We start from the raw sequence: 26,955 nt of genomic DNA, 5'->3' as shown, positions 1-26,955 counted from the left end.
TTGATTACCGACTGGCTGGCTCGGTTCCGGTTTGATGGTGACTGTGGCCATTGCGTACGCATGATAAAACAATGTTTGGGCGTGTGGCGCGTGCGATAAAGCGCTGGTCCTTTCAACGATTCTGCTCGCGCACACACATCCAGGTTGGTCGGACAGCTCGACCGGAACCCGGTGGGCGCTATTAAAACCGGTGCGAGCTTAAAGCTTACCTTCTCGAGAGTGCGACTGCGGTGCAATAATGTTTCGGTGGTTACGAGCGCTCAGTTGGGGGTGAAAAGGCTTAATTAAATTCCTTTGCGCATCGCCAAAGGTGTTGTGGTGCTTTTTTTTAGGTTCTCCTTTCACTCTCTCTCTCTCTCTCTCTCTTTCTGTCTCATTATTTAGAGGAAAGGGCTTTTCAGCTCGTTCGAATAAAACGTTGTTTACCGCACGAAAGGATGCTGTTTTTGGTGAGCCCACGAGCAGCCCGCATCTCCATCAAACCAACCATCAATATCAAGTTGATAAATCATTTTCCAACGCCCAAGGTCCTAGACACGGTCCCAAACACCCCCATCTCCAACACGGGGTGGTATTGCAATCCTTTTCCACCGCCGGCTTGCTAGCTGCGGTTGCCATTTGCTGTTTGATTTGAGTATTATTAATTTCCCATCATGTCTGCACGTTCACGAAACGACCGCACCGAACAGCGGGCTTCGAGCGACGAGATTACAATTTGTTTCGTCGGAATTTTTGCCAAATTTCCCCGGAGCCATGTAGCTTCTGGTGCGGACTGCACGAACCTTCTTCCAGCCGGGTAAGCCGGTAAGTCGTCCCGGGATCCCTCCCGAGAACCGCTCAAGACAGTGTGTGGGAGGGTGTGTGGGTGTGTGGGTGTGTGTTGCAAGAAACGGCAGCAAATCTCGAGCCAGTGCTCTGCGTCTCCCCGAGGCGGTACTTTGGCAAGTTAGTGTATATTCCAGAAATATTATTCCGCAGACGTGCTTTTGCGAGTGAGGCTTCCGAGGCTGCGGCTGGCCAGGCCGTCGGTTGGCAGCCATTTTGGGAGGCCCATTCCCACCCACCCAGCACATCGTCCTGCCAGGGGATGAGTTTTGTTCTTCGGCGAGTGGTGCCTTCCAAAATTTCCACGGATCGTGTCCGGATGCAGAAACAGGACGCGTGTCCGTGTTTCGGTCGAAAGCGGCGATGGCATACTTTCGGTGCTTCGGTGAACGGTTTTCACGAGCAACGGAAGTAATGCTTTGGCTGGGAAACGGGGGTTGAAAAACCACCACCAACGGTATGAAGCATCGAGCTATTCAAAGTAGGGCTGTGCATTCCGCGCGATTGTCCACCGGAAAATCATTCACCCACACACCCTCCCGTGGTGGTGCTAGTTTTCCCACCCACCGATCGGCAGTTTCTCGAGGACACGAGGAAAAACCAATCAACGGCTCGGCAGTAGCGTCGCGGCGTCGATTGGAGCACCGTGCGGAACCGGAAGGAAACAGGATACTTTTCCGTTCCGAGTGTGCCTATTTTTTTTTTCTTCTTCTCTCACTCTGCTGCTCATCGAGTAGTTTTTGCGGGTTCCGTGTCCCAAGAGAGAGAGAGAGAAAGAGGGGAACCGCGCGTTGGCCCAGAAATGTCATTAAAATCACGTTTCTCGAACAAATTTTCCATCTCCTGCCCCGGGCCTTGCATGGCGCGCTGCTGAATGCTGATGTTAACGAGGGACGAATCGGTGTCGTGGCTACAATGAAGAACAAGAAAGCAACTCACGGAAAAGAGTCATACCGACGTTACATCGCACCACGGAAGTGCCGGTGGAAATTGAACTAAAATCAACGTCATCCTGGCAGACAAAAACGGGTTCGTGGGTGACTGTATGGCCGTGGAGTATCGATGTCCGAAAGGAGGCGGAAATTTGAAGCGATTTCTAATGAGCATTTCGGACCTTCGGACTCGGGTGGAGTAATTAACTACGATCCACGATCGCTAGCGCCATTGAGTGACGTTTTGACTGGCTTTTCCGGCCGGTTCCATCGCAACGGAATGGAACGTGAATTTAATGATTGCACACCCATTCGCAAAAGGTTTTTACGGATGCGAACCCAACGGAGTTACGGAAAAGGAAATTTGATACATGAGGGTCACGGTTAAAGGTCAAACAGGGGATTTGCGAGTGCGCTATAAAGCTGTCTGAGGGAGCATGGAATCACGGCCCAGCAGAGCAAGGTTTGTACGTGACCGACGCGCAACGCCCGGAATCGAAATGTATTCCATTTGCTCGATTCGATCGCGGAAATTTTCCATCCCAAGTAGGCCGGTGCTGTTTAGGAACCTGGTTTAGCGGCTCGAGTTCGGTGAACGTAACCCTTATCACAAATCTGCGTCGTCTGGGTTCGTCATGTGTCGACTTTTGATACGCTGATACGAGCATGCAGTGTCAGCAGCTGATATAAGCGAATTCTAGGGAAAAGAAAACCTCCATGTTCTGAGCGCAAGGAAATTTTGCACCCAGAGTGACGAATTTCGAACACATTTTATAATCAAATGTCTGTCTCTCTCTCTCTCCTTTCCAGTGAATGTGAATAAACTCTAGAACACTTTGCGAAGTCCCACGAATTGGACATTCGTCAAGCAGGCCAAGAGTTCTCGCGTTTAGGTCGGTCGAAACCGAAGCACTCCTGAATGACCGCTTGATGAAGCAACCGAGGCTGGCATTGGCGACGAAATGGATGCAAATTAGATTAGAAACCCAGCCGTCCCGGCGAACGACTCGGCGCCTATCGCTTTCTTGTACTGCCCGCTTCCACACTGCTTCCACAATGCTGCTCTCGCCTAACAACGATGCTCAGCTCCTTCGTCTTGGCGAAAAACCCGTCCGAACGCAACGAAAAGCAGTCCTCGCGCGAAAGGCGCGCGAGTGTGTCAAATTGCGTTTATTCGGAAGACAAATGGCGCAATTAAAAATACCACGCCAAATGAAAAACCCCCTCCCAAGGGGGTGCGGGTGGATTGGTGGCCAAAAAAAGGGGCGCATTTTTCTTCCGCACAGTTTCCCGCGAACCACTCGCGGAACGTGTTTTCGACTGTAGAGTGAACAAGCGCCGAGAGCAATTTTCCCGTCCAATGTCCGTCATTTCGTATCCCCCACCCACACCCTCCCACGCTGAACCGGAAAATGTCACGCGGGGGTGGCGATCGGATCGAAAGGATACACACACAAACACACACACACACGCAGAGAACCGGAATCACATTCGACATTGAACCGGGTTCCCGATGGAGGCGCCTGGTAGCTGTGTGTAGGGCGCGGAGAAGCGAAAACAAAACGGATACCCGAACCGGAATGGACACGGGAAATGTCTCAACTGCCCTCTGCCCGGCCACCTGCGTGGGTGGGGGTGGTGTACGAAGGGCAAAAAAAAAGCCTCCTCCCACACGCCTCTCACCGGTTCGGTCGGCTCGGGTCTGGCTTACGCTAAAAGCAATTTCCGGTAGAAATATCCATTCCGGGGTTTCGCTGGTCAGGCTTTGTAAAACTCTCTAACCACAATGTGCCTCCCCACGCTCCCACTAAGGGAGTGGATGGGTGGGTGGAGTGGAGTGGAGTGGGTTGGAAATTCGCATGGTTCGAGTTGGTTGGCGTTTGTTTCTTTTTTTTTTTTGGTTGCTCGTTTTGTGACTGTTCCTGTTCTCCTTTCGGACACGCAGTGGAGTTTTACACCAAAAATAACGCTGCCGATCCGCGTGGGATGGTATTGGGGCTTTGTGATTCTGGGGACCACGGGAGTGGACCACAGTTAGGCCGCTGGAATGGCTAATGCCGGAAAAAGTGTGAGAATTGTCGATTCTTGTCGCATAAAACAACTGCCTACCGCGGAAGCTGACTTAGGCTCTAGCGTGAAGATAATGGCCAGGTTTTCTCTTTCTTATCGAGTTACAGCAGGCTGAAGGCGCTCGTGAAGGCGGGCTAATTACATTTTTACACAAAAAAAAGCAAGCAACACATTTAACTGGAACAAAAAGGCGCTTTCGCCCTTCGTTGTAAACCAGTTCCGTTCGCTCACCTTTTGCCCTTTGCAGGCCATAAAATAAAAGTTTACGTTAGTTCCCTCCCCAACAGCAACGGTGCAGCACGCTCGGGAGTTGCACTCGAAATGCATTTTACAGATTAAATAAAACTCCCCTTACTAACAAAAAAAACCCTCCCTAACAAGCATCGTTTGATTGCGTTTGAATAACGAACCCTTGCGGCGCAGGGATTCACGAAGAAGTAAAACTCTTTCTCCAGCTGGCGGGCAAGCAAAGGTAAATCGCAACTACACTAAAGTAAACTTGCAGTCCCGCTGGTGCTGGCGCTTTCCCTCGTTCCATTTTCCGCGAAGGAAAAACTCACGGCAAACCGGGGCGGGCTCGAATTACGCCCGATGAGCCCGTACTGCTGCTGCTGCTGCTCGAGGAACCGTAATCGGAGTCGTTTCTTATCGTCTTAAGGGTTCCTTACCAGGTGGGGCGAGAGAGCGAGAGAGAATGAGACGGGGTAAAAAAAAGAGAAATGAAATCCGAGGTAAAAGTTTTAAAATTAAACGACGATCATTTAATTATTCAAATGAAATGCTGAGTTCGCTCGAAGATCAACACAGCATTTGTCAATATCGACCCCTCGATAGTGGGCAAGGGGGGGGGGGGGGTGGTTAGGATTTGGGGCTATGGGAGATGCCCTCAAGGACACTGGAAAGGGCCCGGCGTGGTACTTGGGCCGAAAACTTGCGCGGGCCCATTAGCCGAGGGCCAACCCCACCTGACTTGCTCTTTAGCGGGTCGGTAACGATAGCGCTAGCGTTTCGATTTCGGGGGTTAGAGTTTCCCGAGCAAAAATACACCGTACAGGGTACGAGGGTGGATGCGAGACGGGAAGAGCACGATGCGTGGGTGGGTGGAAAATGTGCAAAATTTGCATACAGCCCTAGCACACGAGCACGGGAGGCGTGCCGGCACTTTTGGTGCAGCTCTTGGCCTCCTCGTGATCCTCGGTGTGGTGGATGGTGTGGGGGGGGGAGAGGGGAGGGGGAATAAAAACCGCCCCCATTCGCTACTCTACCTCCCTCTATCCCAACACCCACGATCCACCCACCCAATTGGTTATTTTATGATGTGTCAGCGTTTTGGCCTTTTCTGCCCTCGTCCCGGCGAGAAATGCTTTCCATGTTTTTCTTTCCGAACTTTCCCTCGACCGAAACCAAACCGGCAAGCCAACCCGGCTGCTCCCACCCACCCCCCACTGAGATGGGGTGTAACAGGAGTGAAACCCCCCCAAAAAAAACCCTCGGGATGGTTCCTCTCCGTGGAGAAAATCTTCCATTCCGGCTGGTGCTAACAGGTTCCCGGGATGCTGCGGCTCAAAAGTCCACGTGCCCGGACGTCGCCCTCGCTGGAAGGGAAAGGGGAGGAGGCCATGAGATGGGGGGGGAGAGGTGGAGCTGAAATATAAATAGAAGAGAAGAAAAAAAAATAACGCTAGCAAAACCACAAGCGAGGGGAGTGCAAAATTCCACTTCAAAAAGATAATTTATGGTAACAATATGGAAATTTAATTTTCGATAAGCATCATCACCTTTCTTGTGTGCACCTTCAGCTTTCCCAACCCTCCCCCCCTTCCACCCAACGCCCACGCATTGCATGCATAATTCACACAAACACACACGCACACCCGGACGCTTTCCAAAATTCACATTTGTGCAGTCGCAAACACACAGCCATGCACGCGAGCCCTGAGCTGGGAAAAGCGCCGTGCGCACAAAGGGATTTTTCGGTGGAAAACTAATCTTGCTGGGTCGCTTCTCTCTCGCTCTCTCCCCTCTACCTACATCCCTGGGTTGTTTCAAGCCCCTTCTCGAGGAAAGCGGGAGCTCTAGCTGGGTGCAACAGGACACGTGGTCCTGGGTGGGGCGCGCTAACTAGCGGGTGGGTGGTGAAACGTTTCTTTATGTGATGTATTTGTATGTGTGCCCGTGTACATGAAGGGATCGTTCGCGCGAAGGGTCGGGTTTTTGGTTTGGTTTGAGTGGCTTCCACTTTTCCGCGTTATTTTTGGACTGGTGCACCAATACACGCGACCCGGGTTGGCCGCGTCCAGCATCCAGCAGCATGCAGGCACCACCACCGGATGATGATGTACGAAGGCCCGGGATTTCACCCTCCGCTCTGGCTGGGGGTTTGTGCGCGCCTGCGCATCGTCCGGGGGAAAAAAGGAACCAGAGCCACACACCAAGGGCTGCGGGTCCAGTGTTCGGAGATAATTCAAAGCCCCCACTCCGAGTGAACGAGCGAGTGAGTGAGAGAGACAATGTGGCGCAAAAAGGAAAGAAAACCCTAGGATGCCCCGAAAGATTGGATGGCCGCGTGTGCACCCGAGATTATCTAACCTTTTGGAGCCCTTATTAGTGCCGCACTGGGTGCTTTATTTACCGTACGCGACAATGCACGAGACGTATACCCAAACCCCTGGAGCAACAATGTAGTACACACGTGGGTGTAGTACGTACCGTCACATGACGCCCCTCAGGGCTGGTCGCTGTGAGGGTGTACTATCAGGTGTACTATCATCCACCCTGTGGGGTGGGGGTTTGATGTGGCTCGAGCTGAGAGTTGGAGTGTTGGGTCATTTTTTTTTTTTCTTGTGCTCTTTCACAACCTTCTTGTTGCTCTTCATCCACTGCGGTACCGGTGCGACCGTTGCTTTGGAAAATCCTAACCTCAAAGCTTGCATAGGCTCGCCAGGCTGGCTGGTGGTTTGTGAGCTGGGCCATGCCCAGGTGGGTGGGTTCGTTTTTACACCTCACCATTTCAAGGTTACGACCAATGGGGGTGGGAATGGCGTTGCTTTGGGGTTCGTTCGATCAGAAAACACCCTGCCAGAAACACACGCACGTAGTATTGCGCGAAGTCGGTTGAATGACGGCTGCCACGCCATCGCACCACTAAAATCACGCACGCACACAAGTGCATCATGGAAAAGGGAAAAAGCAAAACGAGAAGCTGGGAATAAAAAAAAACACGGGGATACATCTGCCACCGCTGGATGGCGCAGATTCGGTACAATCATCCGGGCGGGGAAAAATTCCGAAACCCCCGTGCGCAATGCGTTATCAAATTCCCATTTTTATTACTTTCATCACTCATCTGTCAAATAACGCGCTTCAGTCGCGCGGGTGACAGAAGTAATTTTGCGGCGTCGTCGTCAACACAGCAAGCCATGCCATGCCCGGGTGCCTGCCATTTTGTGCTTTCTTGCTGGTTTTTCTTTTGCGACGTTTCCTTTTGCCACGCACAAAACGCTGACAAACGGGCGCGCTCCGCAATCAGTCCGACAGGTCGCGAACAAACAAAAAAAAAGAAAAGCGAGCTGGGGAAAAGTGTCAGCGAGTGTAACGCGAAATTTACGCGATAAAAAGCGTATAAAATGGCGCCGGGAAAAGGGCGATAAACGAAAAGGGATACATTTCTTGCGCCGTCAATCGTCGCCGGGAAGTGCGTTCGTGCAAATCGAATGTGTCACGTGGGTCAGATTTTTGGAAGCGGCCGGAATAAACGGCTGTCGGTGGGGTGGCCTGGTTGCTGTTGCCACTCAAACACGCGTCAAAGCTCGGGTGAGAGCTTTTGTGGAAAGCTTTGCGCAGGTCGCGTTTGCCGATCGAGAAGGGCGACATGAAATGCTGCCGTGCATTTCAATCAAGTTTTAGAGACGCGATCCCTCAATCATGGTGTCGTTTTTTTGGGGCAGAAAACGTTCTTTCTCTCTTGCGTTTTTGCTTTTCGTTTGCTTAGACGAAAGGTATTTAAATTCCCTTAATTCCATTGCCAGCATTCAGGCGCAAAGCCCCTCCGGGAGGATTGTGCTCCCCCGAATAGCGTCGGGAATGGGAACATTAAATAAGACGATGCTGCTCACTAATTCATTTTCTCCAACTTACCCAACCGGGAGCCGGCCAACCATTCGTCTTCATCAAATAAATCTTCATTCTTTTCCACTTTGTGGCAGCCCCATCTAATCAGTGGCGTGCTTTTAGTATTTACTCTTTTTTTGTGTGCTCTTTCGTTGGTCGATTTAAAACATAAAAAATCCGTTCATACACCCACACACACACATACACACACTCACAAAGGGGATAAGATAAGAACCATGCAAACGGGTTTGCCTTGTGCCATTTAATCTTCGTGGTACCGTAAGCCCAAAACCCTCGCCGGGACGTGGAAAGGTGAGTAATGCTTGCAAGTGCAGGCGCGCAAATTGGATTCCTTTTTCTTGTGGGGCCCGGTGCGTACGGCCAGGGAAAACCATCCCGGTGGAATTGGGGAGAAAAACGTTTCATGGCGCAAAAGAACAAAAAAGATGAAATTTATTTTCCTCCCCACATCGCTCGTGGCCCGTGGGCTAAATTTGCTGGAAATATTCCACCACCCAAACAAGCAAACCGAACGCCATACGAGCTAAACGTGGGCCCAGACGCGAGCATTATGGATGCTTTCATCGCATTCGCCCGCTTTCTATTTGCTTTGCCATTCCCCTTGCTATTGCGCTTTTCTTTTGCTTTTGCTTTTTTGCTTTTCTGCTTGCCTTTGCCTAAAACCCTTCGCCGCGGATTACGGATTTTCACCATGTTCACCGTGCTGATTCTTTTATCAATATATTCTCGGAAGAATTATTGCTTTCGTTGCGCCCGGTCGTCCGCCCGCTCGTGGTCGAGATGCGGCATCCTGGATGAGCAGCTCGTTAGAGCCCGCCTGCAGCCGTAGGGTTAAGCCCTGCAACCCAAGCCAGCTTGAGCATCGTGCTGGAAATAATCGGCCAGCTAACGGACCCAGCGACCTCTGGCCCTCGTGAGAAGCCGGAATAATAGTGCCCCCGGGGCCAGCTCCCGGGGTACGGACAAAAGCGGTTAGCTGCCCTTCTCGCACGGCTGTGCCATCGTGTATGCGTGTGTGTGAGTGCTTTTTTCCCAACCCCAACTCGCTTAAGACGATCACGATCGCATCGCGTCCGGGTCGGACTAACAGCCCGGGCGTCTAATACCGGAATCGGATACAATGGCAAGGCGATGAACAAACACACACACACACACACAACCCATTGTTGCTTCGGACCGAAGGAGCATCTTCCGACTTGTCTCCTCGCCTCACGGCATCTAAACTCTTTCCCGCTTACCCTCCACAGCTGGTAGAGTATTGTGCGCTTTTTTTTGTCCTGCTGCCTCGGAAAACTCGACTAAAATAGCACCGGACGCACCGGGGTGGAGTGACCCGCGTGGAAAAGGGCAATTCCGGGATGACTGGAAACATGATAAGTTTTGCTTCGCTTCGCCTCACTGATCCCCCACTACGATGCTACTAATCGCCGTCCTTCCGGCGTGATCCGCGTGGCTCGGGAAGAGATTCTTGACCGGTTGGGTCGGTTGGATGGGTGGATTAGAAGAGCGAAAAAAAAAAACACAATAACGATCGGGTTGTGCTACACAACGAGCTCTTCGCGTACAAAGAAGAAGGCTGAGTCTAGGAAATGGATTCTAAACTTCCCCCCGGGTTCTGGAAACAGCTACAAAATGGAATAAATCTAAACAAAAGTCGTTTAGACGAGCCTCGAACCTGGTGTGGAGTTTTCCAAGAATAGAGATTTGGGCAAGTGTTTAGGCTTTATTTTCGCATATAAATGTATATCACCCCGGTTTCAGTTCGCTGCTGCTGCTGCACGGTGACGTTTCTCAAAGCCTACTTAGCCGACAAGGATGCTTCTAACTTTTCACTCGCCAAGCCCATGAGCCACCGAATCCGGGAGCGTGATTATTCTAATCCCAACCGAAGCATAAATGTGTGACAGAAAATAACGACCCCGGCGCGGTCGGGATCCTTGTCGAGTGGCTTAAGCGTAAAGAAGGCCCCAAAATGGCTGCCTGTTCGAAGAAACGAGCAAGCATTTTTCTCTTCAATTGACAATATTTCCATCCCCCCCCCCCTCTCCCTTCTCCTCCGCAACTAGGCGTGCGAAAAGTCGACACAAAGAAAAACTCCGCACCGACATCGTTTAGTGGAAGTTTTTCTTTTTTTAAGATAGATGAAATTAAGGGGAAATGATTTCGCCTTTTTTCCGGCACCCACCCTCCACCCTGTTAGCCAGTACCGTCTCCACGGTACCCAAAATGCCATCGTACGGATGCGTCGTTTTGTGCGAGCTCTTGGGAAAAACTTCACCCTAAGCGGCAAACCAATCGTTGCCAAAGCGCCAGCGTTACCATGGTTCCAGCCTGCTGTGGGATTCGGTCTCGAACTCGAAGGATTGGTTCTTCACTTTTGTGCCTTTCGGTTGTGATATCTGCCGCTTTTAGTTCAATGATCATTAACGAGTGTCGAATGGGAAAGCGAGAGAGAGAGAGAGAGAGAGAGAGAGAGGATGAATGGAAAGAAAATCCCCAACTGCTGGAACGCATTCGTGGCGGCTGCATGCGGAACATTCCTTTCCAGCTTACCCCCTTTCGGTACACCTGCATCGGTTGTGTTCTCTTTATGCTCATACCTGTCCACATCCTTGCCCCGTCCTCGCCCCCCCCCCTCACCCCACCGATCCCCAACCCATTAGCTCGCTTCCGACCGGGCGATAAAAGGTGGTACAACGGGATAATGATCATTGTTTCCTGGGTCCGGGCCGGGCCGTTTGCTGTGCCAATTTCCTAGCTCTCGACGCGAGATACGGAGAACTTTTACGGTAAATTAAAGCGACGCCATTGGCATTCGGTAGTAGATGGTGGAGGCCGGTGGCCATTTGCTCATGCCCGATAGGAATGGGGTAGATAGGTGAAAATAATTCCAGGTAGCTGTTCCAGGCTGGGGAGAATGGTTGTTAGGTTTGATGATTATTGGGAAAGTCATTGGAATCGAAGCAACCGGAGATGGTGGCCATACATTCACGCCGTGCATGGTTCCAATTTCGGGCATCGCTTGCTTTGTGACGTCGTTACCAAGAATCACACCGAGGCTGAGGTCTGTGTAGATCATAGCAGGCGTGTTCACATTCCACTCGCCTCGACATGTGTGGCGGCGGGGAGACAAATTAATGTGAGATTTTCCAAACATTCTGTCCTAACCTGAGAGGTGGAAGCGCTGATTAAAGGTTCAGTTTTCCCTTTTACAACCCTAATCGGGGGTTTGATCATCCAGGAAAACTCATTTTTGACACAATTTTCCCCGTGAATGCTATCTCGTGCGTGCAGGTGCGTTTGTGCGCTGCGTGTTGTGTAAGAAACAACATAAGACAAATGAAATTAATTTCTTCCGTTTACCTTCAATCAGCTTTACTGTTTACGGAAGCAATAAGAATTCCTCGAACTCGGATCCTTTTGGGCGGGGACGACGATCGGCCAGCATGAGCGGCTAGCGGCAATCTCTGGCAATGGCTGATAAATGAAGCCCGAAATCTTGGGATAACTTTTCGCCTGACAATCGCCTGCCATTCCAGCGGTGGGCTTCCTTAGGGCATCCGACTAATACATTCCCGCTGGTCGTCCCCTCAGCTACTGGCCCTTAAAAGTAAACCCAATCAATGGACCGTTTCAAATTGAATAAACTAAGCTCACGTCTTCCGCACGTCGCTGGCCGGAATCTGGCCACCACTGACATTCCACACACAGACACACGGGCACACACACACGCATGCTGGGACAAGGACCGTACATCCTCTCGGCGTACGCCGTACGTGGTGAAAGTCGATCAAGTTTTCCCCTCGGGGGACGAAACCAAAAAAAAAAGCAGACCACCATGCTCAAGATGCGCCCGGGCGACGTTTCCGGGCCGGGAAACTTTCGGCACTCAAGGCGGCGCTTTTCCCGGAGTTTTCCACCCGTCGGAAACCCACCCGGACGCAACGATCGCTAAATATTGCGAAACTTTCCGCAACCTCCCACTACTCGAGTGCGGGTGGTTGGAAAATTTAATTAAATTCATACACTATCGAAAACGCCGCCAGTGGCCGTCGAGTCCTGCTTCGTCGCAGCGCGGGGGGTCATAGGGCTCGCTGGTGGGAGGAAAGAAGAAACAAAGAAGAAAACATAACAACAAGTGCCCCCGGCAGTCGGCAAACTGTGCTGGCTGAAGTGAGAGAGAGAGAGAGAGATAGAAAGAGAGAGTGAAAGAAAACAAAAAAGCTCGACTCGCTCGAGACGCTTGGGAAGACGCTTAAACCACATCAGGCTAATCAATTTATGTTTGAAGTTGCAAAAACAATCTCCCCCAACACCGGGGAAGGCCACAACTTCCGTGTGCAGGACTTTTGCTAATGAATGTGCGGCCATCGGAGAGAAGTGGCGTCTAGCTGCCGTCGTTGGAAAGCCCTTCGAAGGACTTCGAAGGTAAGAAAAACCACAGCATACTCGCTGTTACGCCCGGCATCTTGGTTGGAGTGTGTGGGCGCTTGTTGTCCTTCTTTTTTTTTGTTGACTCTCCCAGCCATGTGAGTGCCGCTACCATTTTGGCGGTGACTGTACAGTGCCTATCGTTAGGCCGACCTATTCACGGTAATCACCACCATTCAGTGCGCTACTCCACCCGATTGACCCGGCTCGGGAAAACTGCTGGCGATCCAATTATCTTGCCTGCATCTGGCTGTAACGAATCGGGTCTGCTCCCCGTGCTGGCTTTAACTATGCGATGCGATATTTATGCGAGCCCCAAATTCCCTCCACGAGTGCGATGGGATTGCTCATTCAAGCAGAAAAGTCCTACAACGGGAAAGGCTGCATTTCGGCTTCCCTTCGAACGTCCTTCAAACGATAAGCCGATGCCGTTCCGATGGGTTGCATGGAATTGCACAAAAGCCCACCCAACGTAACCCCCTCAAGCACGGCTGAGCATCGAACGAGGCATCGTAAACGAACCTAGGTCGTCGCCTGCTGCGTCTTGGAGAAACTTTTCCCGTGCGGCAATTGTTTGCTTACATTTCAAGATCCTCCCCCACCAGCTAAGGATGCAGCTGGTGGTCCCAGAAACGGATTCCAAAAAGCTTAAAACAACTATAAAATCCTCATCCCATGCGCATCCCTGGTGAGGATGGGCCTTCGAAAGGATGAGCGGCAGCTTAATCGCACTCGCAGCGTTTAGTTGTAATCGTGCGGCGTCTTAGGCGCGCGTGTCGTCCTTTCGCGTGTCTCGCACCTGCAGAACCGAACCGCCGGCAAAAGTTTGGTGAAGGCGCATTTGTGGAACGAAAGTCCCGCTCCAACTCCCAAACGGGCTCGACCGCAACCTCAGGTCGGAAGGATGTCACCGAAAAAGGCTACCACCGGGTGGAAAACGAGCCGGTGGTCGCCATTAAGCGCAAACTTGTTCCAGCACCCATTGTTTGTCGGTCAGCTGGTGATGGGGGTGGTGGGTCCCTTAATCGCCCATCAGGAAGTCATCCCGGTGTACGAAAACACCGCCCTCAGTCTGAAGGATAGCGTCTCGTGAACGCAAATCCAACGACCTGCAGCGATATCTTCGCGCGAACTACCCAACAAACCCGGGGGCTAAAGTTTTTTGGTGGCTATTGTTTTTATTTAGTCCGCACGGTGAGGCAAAAGTTGGTGCACACAAACACCGACCGGATGGGTGGACGGAGTTTGTCGGACGCAAATTGACTGGAAAGGTGTGCATTCATTATTGCTTTCCCAGGGAGTGGTCTGGCTGGGTTGGGACGGAAAAATGGCCCACGTTGTGGGGCTAACACCTTAGAGCTTGTAGTTCGGAAACTGGTGCAAATAATGGCCCTTTCTTTGGAGTTTAGTTTAGCGCTGAAGTTTCCTCCCGGGGTTTGGCCAACGGCGATCGTAGTTCCCAGGTACACACGTTTCTCAGCAGCCCAGTTCAGACCAGTTTTTGACGATCCCTTTTCGTGGGGGAGGTTTTATTCGAGGGCACAGAAATCGGCCCATCTTCCGTCGCCGATTGAGCCGACCACAAGAAATCGATTTCGAATTTATTTCCACTCCAACGCGCGCTAAGAAAGCCGGGCCCAAATGTGTGCCGGCCCTTTTTTCTGGGCCGCGTGCAATCGCACGAAGGTGTCCCAAAGGTTGGGGGGAAAAGAAAAATCATCGAATCCAAACGAACAGCTTGGCTTTTATCTGGTGAGAAGAAAAGCGGCCGTCTTACCCACCGCACTGTCGGGGTAGATTTTTCACGTCTCATCCCAAAACGCCATCCTGGCGATCAATTCTTGTGTGGGTGTCGGTTTTTTTCCCACTTCTTCTTTATCTTCTTTTGTACGCCTGTGTGGCTTTTTTCCCGCATCGCTGCCACGAGATGGAGGGAGAAAAAAATGATCCCAATAAGTTTTCGTTTATCCACGTGCTTTGTCCCTGTCCGGTGCAGATCCCCCCCCCCTCCCCCAGCCCGCCGCAAGGACATCCACCAACCTGCTGAAGATGGCACATCTATCTCCCTTGGCTGTGTTCGTCTGTGCCTCTTTATCTCGTTCGCTTTTCTCTCCCCCCTTCCCAAGGCATATTGGCAGCAGCTTAATTTCGGGTTCGAGGCCGCAGTAAACCTCCACTCAAACAGCTGCAGCACGGACAACTTGGCCAGACCTGGGAAATGGGAAATGATTTGTGTGCTCGGCTGTTCCCAGCTGGCCCCGCCGGGAGAGCGTATTGGAGAAAACTGTCACTTCCGGGGAAAAATGCCAAAATAATGCACCACAATCGGGCACCACATGTGCTCGGAACTGAAGGACTTCTGGAGCTGCTGGAGCTGCCACTGTGCTGTGGTGAGACTGGGCTGCTGGACGTGCGGTGTTTCTATTTCTTCGCCTTACGCTAACCGAACGCAGCTCGGAATGGGGAAAATGGTAAATTGATGAGCCAAGGGCGTCCGGTGAAGCCTTGATCGTGCTTTCAAATTAGAAAAAAAAACCATTGACAGTCCTGGCTAACGCCGTGTCAAACGGCTAATTTGATGATGTATTCGTTACACTTCTGTGAGCCGACACGAGAGGGCCATTTTCGGCAGGACTGCAGGACGCACATTCGCCCCAAATGATGGAGTATTTTCATCAACTTTCACGGTCTCGTTCGGCATGTACTGAGCTAAAACAAAATGTGAACGATGTGGACCACGCAAGTGCGACCAAAAGACCGAAAGGCAAAGTGGGTAACAAACCAAGAAAGAACAAACAAAAAAACACCTCCAAAAAGGACGTTCAATTTGACGCACCAAAGCCCGCAGACGGCAGACGGCCAGGGTATTTGGTTCTCGATCAACGAACGGTTGCCGTTTTGGCCTAAAAGCACCCCGAACCCGGGCTCGGGCTGGCCAATTTTGGCCGAATGCGAACAGGTTTAATTAAATCAAAGGTAATTTTCCACTCGAGCGGTTCCCCTGAAAGGAAAAACGGTCCTCTCCACGCTCCCTCACGGCACCCGGCCTCGGGATGATGTACGCTGTACGCGCTTGGAACGCGTCACTCGCGAGATAGTGCCAGCGTATGAGCGATGGTTGCCTTCTCGGTCCTCGCAAAAAGACGGCCACCGTCGCTCGTCGGGCTGATGACACAATTTGCCTCTTGCCACGGGTGTCCTGCACACGTACAGACCTGAGCTGGTGGGACGGATACGGCTTTCCAAATATAATCAGATATTTCCATAATTCCGGCCCGAAAACTGCCGCCGGTTGAGGCTGCCGCTCAGTGCTCGAACCCCTCGAGGGATGGGCTGGCTCGTCCTGCGAAAGGGTACGCCGGTGGGATTTCCCGGCTCGGTTCACGTACGGACGTACGGCACACTTCACTCTCGTGCTGTGGGCTTGCGATTCAATTTTCCACCAGATTCGACCCGGCTGATGAGCTCACCCGATCCTTTCGGCTCTCCGGGAAGGTGTAAAGTTTTCAATTTCAACCCCCGCGTGTCCTTTTTCCCTTGGGGGAGAGTGATTCCCGCGGCACACGGGTGTCCGGTGGCCACAGCAGAGAGTGCTGTCTCGCGTCGCTTTTGAAGTGGCACGGACTCGACGGGCGCCCATTTTCCCGACCCACTCTGTGAGGCGCGAAAGGCTCGTGTACAACCGGGTTGCCCTTGGTGACGGGTCACGGGTTGCTGAGGTTGGAAAATTGCGTGATTTTGTTTACACTTTGCATGCGCATCCACCGGCAGGCCGCGTTTATGTGCTCAGGTTCGTCACTCGACGCTAAGGACGACGCACAATCAAGGAAAGATGTTTTTGAACCGGTGAAACCGAAAACCACCCGAGAAGCCTTCCAAGACGCTCCGAAAGAATGTATCCTTCGGGAGCAAAGAGAAAAGAAAAATATACACTCATAAAACTAAGCAAATGCCGGCAACGATCAACCTGAAAGCTGCACCGAAAATTTCACCCCAAAATCATCTACCTCCCCTGCGAACGAGCCCTTTTGAAGTCATATCGCGTGGGGCACCCGGAGTGGCGCATTTTTCACCCCGCTCGATGGGTGGGTGGATGAGTGAAAAGTTCCGCAAAACATACCGGAACGCGAAACCGGCAGCCGAAGCATTCGTATCAAATAGCGCGAAAAAGGGAAAATGGCGATGCGCTGCCGAGGCTAGAAGGCATTGATCATAGACAAGCGGCCGCATCCAACGGGCTGTGGGGGAGGCTTGCGATGAGCAAGTGAGCGGTGGAAGGTGAAAGAATTTTCCCAACATCAAAAAACCCTTCCACCCATAGCGAGTTTGATGGGAGTTTTTCCAACCCCCCTCGTCGCATTCGAATCGCTTTAAAAGCAACATTGTTTCCAACACCCGAATCCCTGCTCCCTGCCTTCTGAGTTCCGTCTCTCTCTCTCTCACCCCCCCTCCTCCTCCCACTCCCAGAAAACCCCCTTCGGGTGAAACCCTTTTAAAAGCCCTCGCCGGCGTATCCTCCTCGGCGGCGCATGTCTCTTCCGCACCACCATTCAAGTGCTCTACCGAGAATAATTTGTGAATGTGAAAGTCTAAAATCAAATTAATTTCTCCACACCGTCCCCCTTGCGGACCGCTTTCGTTACCATCCCCGTGGGTGGCCCACGTGAAAACGCATGAGAAAGGATGCTTCCGGAGGGCTCCGGGGATGGGCGCACCCATGGTGCCGGGGGTTAAGCACGAAATGTTGCTTCATTATGGTCGTAAAAGGGAATTTTTAAATATCCCGCTCCTTCCCCTTTTTTCGCACGAGAATGTACCACCCCAGGGGCCAAAGCGATGTGGGGATGGCGTGGTGAATGCGCGAGAAAGGGCAACGAGGGTGGGTTTTAATATTTGAACACAAAAATAACAATTTAATAACTGTGTGATGAATATTTTATCAGAATGTAATGGTTGATGGGTTCATCAGTGGGTGCTTTGGTGTGCGCGGATGCCACGCGACCGGTACCATGGAAGCCTCGGTACGGGAGTTTTCCCACCCGCCCCCAACAAAAGGGCCACTGGGACTGGGAAGGGCTTTCTACCTTTGCGGGTCGCCGCTTGAAGCCACGCTTCCGGCGCTTCAGTGAATCAAAAGCGTTGAATAATTCTACATTCCGTCAGCTTCGCTTCCATCATGCAACGTTTCTGGTAGCCTTTTCTGAGAAATTTTCCACGCGTTTCCACGCGACAGCAAAGCAACCGTTTAAGCGGAAGCCCTTACCAGGTGCCACCGGGGTTTGGGTGGTTCACTAATGAGCTTATGCACCGGACTCGGTTCCCTTAAACATGGCAGGTTTATTGGCGGGAGGCGCGCATCTGGACGCGCTCGATCGTGGAGCACGAAAACAGGATCCTGGTATTTATTTCTCCTCCTGCAAAAAAAAAAGGTCAAAAGAAACGGAGACAACATTCCTCCTTCTGAAGGGCACGCGCGGCACAAAATTGTTGGTAATATTTCCCCCATCCCGGGATGCAGACTCCGTTTGTTCAGCGTCTGAGGTGTCCTTGCTGGGAACTCGTTCCGCTCTCCGTGGCGAAAGGACACGGGCTCGGACCGGGTTTCAGCTGGTGGTGGTGGTTTAAAGCACTCCTGCCTGTCTTCCTGGTTCCTCACCACACACAGACCGAACAGGAATGCTCGTGTTTATATTTCATTTTAATTAAATTTTCACTTCCCGTCGCTGAAATCACCCTCTCTCGGAGACGCATGAGAGACAAAACGGGCATGTTTGGGTCGCGTTTTTAGCCAGCAAAAAGCGAAAAAGAAGAAGAAGAGGGAAAAAAACGTTCCCGACCGTGGAAACCTCACAGCTGCGAGACCGGGGATTTAATAAAACACGGGGGGCGCGCAACATCGCGACAGAAGTCTTAAAACCGATTCAAAAGGTAATCCTTTGCAACAATGGCCCGGCAGCTCCGTGCCCGGAGAACCCGGCTGACCTGATGCGGGTGAAAAACACACCCCGTGTGGAGTACAATTTCCTGTGTCGTGGAACACGAGCCACAATATCCTGCCGGTGACGGTCCCGCATCCTCGGAGCCGCCATCAACGTCGTCAAACTTTTGATCTTATCGACACATGAAACCGGTCTTATCGGTCTCGCAGCAACCCGCAGACGCCCAGCATGGCAAGGATCCGCTCGAAGGACACTCCACCGTTCGCTCGTTGGTCGTTGGTACACGTCCTGTCCCGGGGAATGCAATACACCACACCAAACCAAACCTTTGATTCGCTCGATTACAGAACAAAAGCAAACGCACACCTAATCTTCCATAATCAATCACCAGCTGTCGGGTGGCAAAGCGCCAACCATGTCCTGGAAAGTGGCTCGTCACGTGCGTGCAGGTGATTGGAAGGAGTTGCGAGTGTACGATTGTGCCCTTCACCCGCAAGCCCTTCAAAAGGGGCTGCGTTGGCAGAGCAGATTTCAGATGGCAGGCGAGCGCACACTTCGCTCGGGTTGGGTCGTTTAATTGATCCCGGTTTACAATGCCCAAATAAAACCCTAATGAAGGTTTTCGGTGTCGGAATGGCACCTTTCTCCGCTTTGAACTCGAGCACCCGGGGCTGGGTGGATTTGCATACCGGGCACAACTAAATATTGTCGGATCCGCTCATTAAAACGGCAGGTCGACGATAAACGGCATCTCAGTAGGCTTATTTCAAACCTGTCAGCCGTGACAGCTTCACAGTCGGTCCGCTAGATGGCGCGCACATAACGACACGTGACGTGAGCCCAAAAGGACGATGGGAGAAGCTAACGCAAACAGATAAACATGTGTGCGATTGAGTTGGTTTTTGGTTTGGCCCATTGTAAAAGGACCTCTTGCCGTTGTTTGCTTTTCTAGTCTCCGTCACCTGTCGCGAGTGGGAAAGCAAACACGGGGATGCTGAGGTGAAGGGTGGACTACTGAAATATCTTTAATGGAACCAAGCGGTGAGCTATCGGCCACCTGCTGTTACGGGTGAAAATCCCAGTGAACGCTCACTCGCCAGCGTGATTATTATTTCCCTTTTTTTTCGCTCTCCCCATCAGCAGCAGATCATTGTGAGGCACCACGACAGACGTCGTCGGAAGTCGACAAGAAGCGGGTGTGACACCGGGTGGCTCCATCGTTATCCTTTACGGGCTCCCGCATCCACGTGGGACAGGTCGGGGAAAACGCCATTCCGTATAATCACTACATTCCACGCAAGCCGTGCCGTGAAAGACACATGCGTTCGTTCCGCGCTTTTATGTGCGCGTTAATGGCGTGCGCACCGGCAATCTTCTGCTCCACACGGTCTTTGTCGTCTCGGGGAGTGCGTGCTGGAAAAATAATTTCCTCACACACACACACGCGTACACACGTCGGGCTGGTAATGAGGCAGCCTCCGGTGGGTTAAAATGCGTGCTCTTTTTATTTTTTTTTTAGAACACTAAGGCCACCATTTTGAAGCACCCGCATCCGACGGGCTGGGAAGGATCCTTGCGAGGATCGCAAAATGAGACGACCATGCCAGAGTGGTGCTTGTGACAGGAAGATAAATTCTTAATTAAATGATTACAACCAGACCGGGGCTTCGGGTGCCAAGCAGTCGCCTTTTTTCCAGCCGCCAGCTGCCGGAATGCTTGTTTTACACGATTCTGAAGCCCCCCCCCCCCCCCCCAACCGGTGACCATCTTGGCTGGCAGATGGCACATCCTTCTTAATGCGCGTTTGTCTAATGGTTTTCATTTCTTTTTTGTGTGCGTGTGCGTCACCCATTACGCTCGAGTGTTTTCTAGAGCGCGCCCGTGAAAGTATGCAAAGAATTTTAGAGCGGTTCGCGCGTGGAGCGAAAGAAAATCCACGAAAACAATACTACAATTGGGCCGGAAAATTGCTCCACTTTTCATTAGTCTAATGATTCGTACGCACCCCCCCACCAAAATGTGCCTCGGGACAAGCCGCCGTAAGGTGAATGGGTGTCCACGAGAAACACGCAATTCGCTCGCCAGATGCCACTCATGCGACGATCCTGCTCTTGCTACTGTTGCTGATGATGATGATGATGATAATAATGATGATGATGATGATGATGACGGTAATCATGCCTCAAACGAGCATCCCTGGCTGTTGATAATAACGCCGACAGCACCGTACCTGCGAACCGAGCTGGCCAATGTCGTGGACGACTCATCATAAAAATTGATCCCTTCATCCTGCCCCCCTTCCTCTACCTTTCCCCCCTCCACCCATGGAACTCGAGAGCACAGATGGATGGATGAGATTGGCGGACGATTTAACCTGGATCGATGCTGGCCGCAGCTGGCTGATCGCGGGCGAATGAACAACTGCCCAACTGCCCAAAAGTGCCACGTTTTGTGTCACGGTGAGAAGCGTGAGGAGCTTTCGAATTGTTTTTTATTTGTACATTTTCCACCGGCGCGTGGGCGTGCGAGCATTTCCATGTTTGTGTTTGTTGGCGATGAAAAATAATCCCGGCTCGGGCGGAAAAGTTTTGGCGCTTACCCGCGGACGCCAGGGGTACGACCGATTTAAATCGTTCATTTTCCCGCCACACCACATGCAAGTTTAATTCGTGTTAGCGTTTCCCCGGGCAAGATGGGGGAGGCGAGGGTGGGATTTGTCGAAACAAAAGCACAAAACGTGCCATCAATCCGAGCGGGTGGCTTTTTTTCGGGTTGGGGGTGGAGAAAAACGATTGTTTTCCCGTGTTGCCTTCGTCCTGGTGGTGCCCCGGTGGTGGTTGCGTTTTGCGCGACGGATAATTCTATTTTCATGTGGCCCCATTGTATCCGGTACATATTTAATCGCATTTTCTCTCCATCTCTTTCTCTCTCTCTCTCTCTCTCTCGCTCGGTTTCCCGCGTGGGTTGGTTGCGTTGAAATTAAACGAAACACTCCATAAATCAATCAATCAATCACACCGAATGAATAATAATGTGGCCCCGGCCGGCACGGAGCCGTATAATGAGATTTCCGGCGGTCGTTCGTCCGTTCGTTCGACGTTTTGCGACCAAACGCACTAATTAGTACGTGGAAAAAGACACCCTTCCCTTTTTTCCCAACCAAGCTTCCATTCTCCGTACCAAAAAAAAAAGAAGGACCGATTTTCTTTCCGGTTCGGAAAAGTTGCTTGCCGCAGATCCGGCCGATGCGTCAATTATCTGGCCGGACGGTTTGATTCCGGCATCGCTCTCGGGCTGGCAGCCAAAGCTAGTGGTGGTTTGGCACACACACACACACGCACACACAGACATAAAAACCTCCAAGCCGTTCCATCCCACGCTGGATGGAAATTAATTTGGCCCAAACACCACTAATCAATTAGTGGGACGGTTTTGTTACTTTTAATCGGGCACCCAGTGGCTTGGAAGCCATTTACGCTTTAGCTGCGAGAAACGGCGGCGATTAATTCCAAGAGGTTGGATTCCGAATGAGAACCGAGCTGACGTGCGCCAAGAATGGGCAGGATCTAGCCGTTTAATGGGGGCAGAAAACTCTTCCTTTTTTTGTGGTGCGGGTTTTTCACAAACCAAATTTAAGCCCATAAGGACGGCTAACCGGAAATGGCTGGCTCAAGAGTTCGTCCTTTAATGCCTCCCCAATCGCTGAATCGAACGCAAACAGCTCCCACCCGGTGCATCCGCAGTGCATTCGCGATGCATTCCACAATCGATCGCTGCATCACGCCCTCCTCCCTAAAATTGCAACCCTCACCGAGCGTGCTCAAGTGCACAAAATGCAACGTTGGCACGTTTTTGGGTGGGGTGAAAAGGCGATAAAAAAAATGGTGGCAGCCAGCTTTCATCGATAAGCCATCCGCGAAAGGCTGTTGCATTCGCGTACGATCACACGCAATGCGCCTTCCACGCGGCTTCGATTTCAATTAACGACCAAAAAGAAGCCGAAGAAGAAGAGAGTTTTCCCGCTCCCCCCGAAAATCCCCATCGAAATTTATCCCCGGAAGTGAAAGAACAAGAGGAGGAACCCATTTTACGGGCTGCATCTCGATTGCATCTGAGGTGCATCTCTCGGTTTTGAATGCCACCACGTTCGGTTTCGCCGATGAAAGTGCCACTTTGCCCTCGATGCAACGCTGCCGAATGCAGTTTGCACACACCCACACACACACACATTTGCTCTTGCATACAACACACACACGCACACACGTTGCATTGGTCCTTTGGGAGGGTGCAAATGGTGCATCATTCGAGTACGAGAAACGTACATTTTTGGGAGGCTGAAGGGCACGCTCAATGATTATCACTGCATCGCTCACTCTTTATCACTCCACGGGTGCAATCGTTGCACCGTTCGCTATCTCTTTCCCACCCGTTCTTCTGTTTGAAAAACCTCTCTCTCTCTCTCGCTCTCACACGCGCGCATACGATGGTTGAATGAGCACCCAACCAGCCAACTGCGAGTTGCTCCCCTGGGCGTTGGCATGGTAACGATCCGGGGGCTTCTTGCCAACGCGATGACGTCAGCGCTCGGTTCGTAGTACACCTTGGGGTAGCGTGCCATCCCTAGGCACGAGTGGGTGGGGACCCTTTGTTCGCGCTGAGTTAAATTCCCTTCTCGCGGCCATCGCACCGGGAGCCGCCTTTTGTGCCTGTGACCGTTGTGCAAAAGCTGCTGGCCATGATTACGGTGGATGTTGCGTTTTTTTGTGTCTGTTTGTCTGTGTGTCTGTGTCCCCCCACTCCGGTAAGCATAAAGGTAAAATAAAGGCACGTTTTTATCTCCACCCGGACCCGGACAATACCAGAATTGCCAGATACTATCCCAGCGAGCGGGCTCATTAAAATGGCCACAGCGCGCATGTAAGCGCAATGCGAGGTGGTACAAAAACCAAATCAATGTAACAAATGTGAGCATCGGTTGAGGAAAAAGCGAAGGAAGAAGTCTGACAAATGGTGGTGAATCGCGAGCTCGTTTTCCTTCGCCACCCCCACACACACATACGCCGCACGCTCAGGATATGTCAGGCGAGCCTTGCGACCTTCTCGCACAAGAAATAACATTGTCTTTCCATTCCGGTGGGTTGTTCGGTAGCAAAATAAATCCACCGATGGGCGTTCAATTTTCCTCGTTCACCCACCCACCCACCCCCGGTGGAAGGACCTTTCCAAAAAGCGTCGCGTTCGACGCCATGCCAGCCCTCGAGTTCGGTTCAGCCACATCCCTCGGGAAGGGAACGAGCTTACATTTCATTTAAACAACCTTCCAACATGCAAACGATCGTACCTTCCCCCCCCTGTGTGACACCGGGCTCGAGAATCCCAGCTCGGAGTGCAATAAATCTGATGCCCCCTTATGCACCCGCACTATCGCACTCGTCGTGTCAAATCGAATCGGGAAAGCAGCGCAAATTCTGCCCCATCCCGTACGGTAGTGGCCCTGACAGGCAAGCGAGTGAGCTTTTATTTCTTTTCTTTTTTTTTTGTTGTTGTGCTGTTGGATCGTCGGTCGAGTGTGACAAGAAATGTGGGTGGAAAAACACCACAGGGTGGGGGGGATTTTAATCGCGCGCAGAACGCTCCCGAAGGTGCCGTGTTCCATCAGCAAGTCAAGCTCGGGATGAAATTCCAACCGGCAGCCGGATCGCGGGTGTGGGTCTTAAAATAATCTCCACACCGAGCGAGCTTCGCTGAAGTGCAGCTAAATGGTGCGCTTCTGGTGAAACTCCCTGGGGGAGGATTTACGGTACAGGAAAACCCCCACGTTTCGGTGTGTTGGGGTTGACGGTAAATCCAACACCGCTCGAGATCGACTTAAGATCAAAAACGAGAAAAAGCTCTCTTGGGCCGGTATGGCCAGGTGTAAGTGGATTTCGTTCGCGTTTGTTGAAGGTGGAAAAAGCGCCCATTTCCACCTGACCTTTCAACACGCGAGTGACAGCGCGTTTGTTTCGCACGTCGTGAGGGTGCATGTCTAATGCACTCGAGAACCGACATGCAGCAGATGCATTTCGTTGCAATTTCAAAAGACACTTGGGAATAACTCCCCATAGCATGCGAATTGAGGGATGCTACCCAAGCTGGAATGCTTTTTCACTTAATAGAAAGCGCACTATTTCGACAGAACGCTATCCGGGTAGTGTCCCAAATTCGAGGCGAAAGCAGTCCACAATGGTTGGATGGACGGTCCATTCATTGGTACGGTTTGGCTTTCGCTCTATTAAGCACCCGCTTCCGGAGCTCATAAAGGAGCGCTTAATCCCTTTATCGCTTTGGCCGGACCGAAGGAAATATAATTACGAACCTGGCTCGGACACGATGCCGTCGGTGTCCTTTTGCACCGGTACGGACGAGCATCGAGTGAGTGAGGAGGAAAATATGCAAAACCGGCTCCAATGACTCGGACCGACCGGGTACGGGTGTTGGAAAATCGTTTTTCATGCCCAGACCCGGTCTCTGGCAAGATAAAGCTTGGAAGCTCGAATAAGCTTCGCTGGGGAATTAAAAATGCATCATCATCATCATCGTCCTCTCGGCAGAGAGAGAGAGAGAGTGAAACAGCGGACTCTTTCATTCGATGGGTGGATGCAACAGGACGCTTCCATTCTCGAATGCACTGGCAGTAGTTTCTTTGAAATTTTCCTCCCCAAACGCAACACAAAAACGCTCCTTTTTTAGGGACCCGAGGACAACCCGAGTGAAAATCCTCTCCAAACATGCCAAGGATGCCGGCGAAGAAACAAATTAATACCGCAGCATAATTTCTCACTCGTTCTGACAAACCCGTTTGCATCCCGATCGATCCCGAGATTCGACAACCGGGAGGTCACGTACGAGAACTGTAACACCGAGCACCAGGGTTCATGTTTTATGCAAACGAACACGAAACTCACCACGCCACCAGAGGCCGGCCAGACGGTCGCTATTTCCAAACACCCGCAATCATCTAATGTAAATTCGCATCGCTTGGGCATCCCGGGGCCAGTTCGTTAACGTGTCCTGTCTGCGCCCCACCGAGAGCTTCGAGAGGCCTCGAGAAATGGCCACCATTCAACAGGAAAACACTGGACAGCATCCGGAATGAATGGAACTGCCCATGGCACTGGGTGTTTCGAGCGCTTTTCCTCGATCTAGTTGCCATGGGAATTAGCTGCCGATACGACACCGAACGCATGTTTACTTACGTCAGAAACGCCCCTAGTAGGCGGTGGAATAGAGAAGGGATACGACGCACAGGAATTATGACACCTTAAAAAAATGCACTCCAACGCTCTCGCTTTTCCAAGCTGGCGCAATTAGAAAGCCCCTTGTCGAATTGAACCCGCTGGGTGTGCGATAAATAAAACATTACCACCGAGCCGGAGCCCCCTGATGGGAGGAGGACCCTTTTTTCCAACCCATCGGTGGCCCTTTGGGTGCGAAGAAGTAATGATCGATCCGGTGTATGACAACTCGCGTAAGGATGCGCGTATTCAAAGCAGCACACACGATGACAAATGGCCCTGCCGGTGGTCCCTTCGGAGTCCTGTCGGCGTACCGGCTGGATGTGCACATGCGACCGTCACACGGGGGAAAAAGGAAAATTACAACAAAAAAAAAGGAAAGAAAATACACAGCCCGGGGGAAAAATGCTCTCGCGCACGCACCATATGGCGCGCGTGTGTGTGTGTAGCTCGGCTTTAATGGGGAAGCTGCAACGAACCGTGGTCTCAGCTGGATGAATCCGTTTCAGTGCTTGTTCCATTTAATCAAACGAAACGTTCCCTGGTGGCTTGTGCGAGATGGATGGAATTTGGCAGGAACAACCCGAGGCCACCGTGCCATTTCACTGAAGCCCAGCTGAATGCTGAAATAAGGGATTGGTGCAGGTTCTTTTCCGTGATGAAGTAATGGGCTGTAAGGCTTCCGTAATTGCATCGAAGTTATGTTGTCGTAGTCATGAGTTTTGTACACATTATTCTTAACATGTACCACTCGTTAAATTTGATTTTTCTTTTTGTTTCACTACATAATGTTAAACCCAATTTTCCGCTGTTGTGTACAGCACTATGCCCTTCTCTCTTTTTTTAATCAAACACTTTAGAGCAGGTGGCGCTTAAACGCCATCTTATATTATGCTAATTAATATGATGCTGTTGGAGATGTCACGAGACGAACGAACCCAACTCCACCAGTGGTTCAGGTGGCTCATGAATTTAATTTTCCTTGCCAACTAACCCACCGCACCGTTATCTTTGCTGGCCACCGCGCTTGTTTCGCTTCAGTTGGCACAAAAACCCCCCAGCTTCGGATGGAGGAAAGGCTAAAGTTTGCTTGCCTCAACATTTGGCAAAATACCGCAAACCAACACCGGCGCTGGAACTTGTCTAAATTAATTTCTTCCATTTCCGAGCGACATTTGACATGAACCGAGCGGGAACCCAGGGTCTTCGTTCTCTTTGCTGGGTGGCTCTCTGGGGGATTCGTACAGCTTCCGTTAGCTACGCACATTGAACCGAAGCATCCTTTGAAGGATGAGGAAATTTGCCGTGGAATAGTTTTCTCTGACGATGAGCACGACACGGTGAAAAACC

The sequence above is a fragment of the Anopheles nili genome, chromosome 3 (assembly GCF_943737925.1).
Source record: "Anopheles nili chromosome 3, idAnoNiliSN_F5_01, whole genome shotgun sequence".
NCBI classification, from domain to species: domain Eukaryota; kingdom Metazoa; phylum Arthropoda; class Insecta; order Diptera; family Culicidae; genus Anopheles; species Anopheles nili.
Note: the sequence above shows the minus strand (reverse complement) of the source record.